Source organism: Anomaloglossus baeobatrachus (assembly GCF_048569485.1).
Source record: "Anomaloglossus baeobatrachus isolate aAnoBae1 chromosome 5 unlocalized genomic scaffold, aAnoBae1.hap1 SUPER_5_unloc_1, whole genome shotgun sequence".
Lineage (NCBI taxonomy): Eukaryota > Metazoa > Chordata > Amphibia > Anura > Aromobatidae > Anomaloglossus > Anomaloglossus baeobatrachus.
The window spans coordinates 618,224-623,178 of record NW_027441784.1 but is presented as its reverse complement, the minus strand read 5'-3'; positions in this window follow the sequence as shown (position 1 = coordinate 623,178).

Here is a 4,955-nt window from a genome sequence, read left to right as displayed (position 1 = left end):
TATTCTGTTTCATCTTTGAAATTGCAACATGTAAGTTGATAATGTTTTATTGTTGTATTTTGGACCACTAATTAAAAATACTGAGGATATAATTTTGGTGCATTTCCATTTATTTCTGAAGATATTGTACAGTCTATAAAAAATGAAAAGGTGCCAATAATGGTGAGCAGCACTGTATATTGTAAATATTGATGGGTGATCCCCCCGATGATCAGGGAGCCTCACCCGATCATATTGTAAAGATCGGGATCGAGATAACATGGTCTTGTGTCCGATCACTGATCTTGGACTACAGTCATGTGATGGGGGGGCTGTAAAATAAAGAATATAGTTAATAATAAAAATTGTCATTATACTTACAGGTCCCACGACGCATCCCGCAGACTTTGTCTCCCGTCTGTTTCTGCTTCAGAGTCCAATCATTGCTGCACCTTCCCGGTAACCATTGCTGACTAAAAGGACCTTCCGTGACGTCATAATCATGTGACTAGACAAGTGTGAATGTTGTATTACCTCATTGGCTACAGAATGGTCACATGGTTTTGACGTCATCAAAGATCCTGTTACCTAAACTTGGATTATCACTGTGCGAGTGTCGCATCATGGTGCACAATCTCCCGACAGGAACGAGTCAGCTGCATGTGTTTCCATGCAGCTGATGCGCTCCTGTCCAGAGATTGTCAGGCCGTCTGGGGCGATGCAATGCGACTGCATGAGTCATACCCTCACTGTCAGCCTGCTTGATGTAGCAGAGCTGACATGGCGGTCTCTGCTTCTCACTGTCTATAGACTGTCTGTACAGAGTGATGAAGCAGAGTTGACAATCCTTTACCTTTTGGATTATGTCGGACTAAGTATTTTTTTTTTTTTAATAACTTTTTTTTTTTTGTTTTATTGTTAATGAAGAAAAAATTTTTTTTTTACTGTTTACTAGAAATTCATGGTGGCCATGTCCAATTTGGCGTGACACCATGATTTTCGGGTTTAGTACCAGCTGAGAATACAATGCTGGTATTAACCTTTTCATTACCCAGCGTGCCATCGCCATCAGGGCTGCTGGACGAGCCGGGTAAAGCACCTGGAAATGGCGCTAAGAAACAATGTGCCATTTCCAGGGGCGGCTGCGAGCTGACGAGATTCCCAGCCCCCAGCTGCCTGGCTTTACCTGACTGGTGATCAAACTACGACGGAGCCCACACATTTTATTTTTTAATTAAGTAATTTAAAAAAAAAAAAATATATTAACCCCTTCACCCCCGGCCACTAAAACACCCTAATGACCGGGCCATTTTTTGCAATTCTGACCAGTGTCACTTTGACAGGTTATAACTCTGGAACGCTTCAACGGATCCCGGCGATTCTGACATTGTTTTTTCGTGACATATTGTACTTCATGATAGTGGTAAATTTAGGCTGATATTTTTTGCGTTTATTTGTGAAAATTTTGGAAATTTGGCGAAAATTTTGCAATTTTTAAACTTTGAAATTTTATGCCTATAAATCTGGGAGATATGTCACACAAAATAGTTACTACATAACATTTCCCACTTGTCTACTTTAGACCAGCGCAATTTTCGAAACAAAATTTTTTTTCGTTAGAAAGTTAGAAGGGGTCAAAGTTCATCAGCAATTTCTCATTTTTCCAACAAAATTTACAAAACCATTTTTTTTAGGGACCACATCACATTTGAGGTGACTTTGAGAGGCCGAGGTGACAGAAAATACCCCAAAGTGACCCCATTCTAAAAACTGCACCCCTCACACTGCTCAAAACTAAATCTAAGAAGTCTATTAACCCTTTAGGTACTTCACAGGAACCAAAGCCATGTGGAAGGAAAAAATTAAAATTTTACTTTTTTACATGAAAATGTTACTTTAGCCATAAAAATTTACATTTTCACAAGGGAGAAAAGAGAAAGTGCACCCTACAATTTATTGTGCAATTTCTCCTGAGTACGCTGATACCCCATGTGTGGTAAAAATCAATTGTTTGGGCGCACGGCAGAGCTCGGAAGGTAAGGAGCGCCATTCGAATTTTTGAAAGCAAAATTAGCTGGACTCATTATTGGACGCCATGTCGGGTTTGGAGACCCGTTGAGGTGCCTAAACAATGGAGCTCCCACACAAGTGACCCCATTTTGGAAACTAGACCCCTCATGGAATTTATCTAGATGTTTAGTGAGCACTTTGAACCCCTGGGGGCTTCACAGAAGTTTATTACATTGTGCCGAGAAAATATTTTTATTTTTTTTACCACAAAATTGTTACTTCAACCAGGTAGCTTTTTTTTTCACAAGGGTATTAGGAAAAAACACAATAAAACGTATTGTGCAATTTCTCCTGAGTACGCCGATATCTCATATGTGGTGGAAATCAATTGTTTGGGCGCACAGCAGGGCTCAGAAGGCAAGGAGGGCCATTTGACTTTTCGAACGCAAAATTGTCTGGAATCGTTAGTGGATGCCATGTTGCGTTTGGAGACCCCCTGAGGTGCCTAAACAATGGAGCACCCCCACAAGTGACCCCATTTTGGAAACTAGACCCCTCATGAAATTTATCTAGATGTTTAGTGTGCACTTTGAACCCCTGGGGGTTTCACAGAAGTTTATTACATTGTGCCGAGAAATTTTTTTTTTTTTTTTTTTTACCACAAAATTGTTACTTCAACCAGGTAGCTTTTTTTTTCACAAGGGTATTAGGAAAAAACACACAATAAAACGTATTGTGCAATTTCTTCTGAGTACGCCGATATCTCATATGTGGTGGAAATCAATTGTTTGGGCGCACAGCAGGGCTCAGAAGGCAAGGAGGGCCATTTGACTTTTCGAACGCAAAATTGTCTGGAATCGTTAGCGGATGCCATGTTGCGTTTGGAGACCCCCTGAGGTGCCTAAACAATGGAGCACCCCCACAAGTGACCCCATTTTGGAAACTAGACCCCTCATGGAATTTATCTAGATGTTTAGTGAGCACCTTTATCCCCCAGGTGCTTCACATTAGATTGGAACATTGAGCCGAGAAAATAAAAAAATCTTATTTTCTCAACAAAAATGTTCTTTGAGTTAAAAATTTTTAATTTTCCCAAGCATATCAGGAAAAATTGCCCCATATAATTTGTTGTGCAATTTCTCCTGAGTACGCAGATACCCCATATGTGGTGGAAAACCACTGTTTAGGCGCATGGCAGGGCTCAGACGGGAAGAAGTGACATTTTGGAGTGCAGATTTTGAGGAATGATCTGCGGGTGTCAAGTCGCATTTGGAGAGCCCCTGATGTGCCTAAACAGTGGAAACCCCCCACATGTAACCCCAATTTGGAAACTAGAACCCCCAAGGAACCTATGTAGATATGTGCTGAGCATTTTGAACCCCCATGTCCCCCATATTGATCCAGAGGAAGGCAAAAACACCATGCATCAAAAACTCCACATTAGGGGAAAAATTCCTTCCCGACTCCTCATATGGCAATCAGACTAGTTCCCTGGATCAATGCCCCATCCCAAAATTAGTGTTGCGTCTTGAAGATGAAAGTATGTGTTTTTATTACGGGAGTGAACGTCAGGTTGGCATGTGTTGGAGATAATGTCAAGTTGGCATGGGAGTGCTTTTTTTTTTTTTTAATTTTTTTTTTTTTTTTGGCTGTGTGTGTTATGTGAGTTGAGGGGAATAAGTCAGAATGGTATGTGTGAGTGCCGTTTTTTTTTTTGTGTGTGTATGTTGTGTGAGTTGTGGGGAGTATGTCAGGTTGGCATGTATGTATGGTAGATTCTGAAACAGTCCGGGATGCAGAGTCCAGGTGTGTCGGGGCAGGTGTCGCATTGCCATGTTGTGTCCTTTCTAATCCCGTTCCTGTGGCACACTCTACACTTTCTCTGTGTCCTACCTTTTCTGGCTGCTTGCGGGACCTTGCCTAGGAAATGTTGCCCTCGTACAAAACGAGAACCTTCAGTTCCAGAGGTACTGGGGGCCGCTGCCTCCTGATCTCCAAACATCAGGGCCTTGACCACTACCTCCTGGAAGTGAAGGAAGGTGTTGGTGCTGCCTGCACATCGTGATAGCACGAACGCGTTGTACAGTGCCATCTGTACGAGGTGCACAGCCAGCTTCTTGTACCACACCTTAGCCTTTCGTGCTGCACTGTAGGGCTGGAGGACTTGATCAGAGAGATCAACTCCCCCCATGTACCGGTTGTACCCCAGGACACAGTTAGGTTTCTGGACCTGTGAAAGAGAACCCCGAACTGTGGTGGTGGTGGTGCCAGGATCATGGATTGTGGTCAACAAAAAGACGTCCCTCTTGTCTCTGAACTTGACCACAAGCATGTTGTCGCTACACTGGGCTCTGCTCTCGCCCTTTCGGAGCAGCTGCCCAGTTAGCGACGTAGGGAGACCCCTCTGGTTTCTGCGCACAGTACCGCACGCTGCAGTAGCTCTGGCAGAGAGGGATCTGAATAGTGGGATGCTGGTATAAAAGTTATCAACATACAAGTGATAACCCTTATCCAGCAGTGGGTGCACCAAATCCCACACTATTTTCCCACTCACCCCCAGAGAAGGTGGGCATTCTGGGGGTTCGATCTGGGTGTCTTTTCCCTCATAAACTCTAAACCTGAGAGTATACCCTGAGGTACTCTCGCAGAGTTTATAGAGTTTGATTCCATACCTGGCCCTCTTGTTGGGCAGGTACTGACGGAATCCCAGCCTTCCCTTGAAGTGGATGAGGGTTTCATCCACGCAGATTTCCCTTTCGGGAATGTACACTTCAGCAAACTTGTTGCTGAAGTGATCGATGACCGGACGAATTTTGAAAAGTCTTTCAAAATTCGGGTCATCTCGGGGAAGACACTCCGAATTGTCCCTGAAATGGAGAAATTTATGGATTGACTCGAAACGGTGACGGGTCATTACCATGCGAAATACTGGAGTGTTATTTAAAATATCTACACTCCAGTATTTG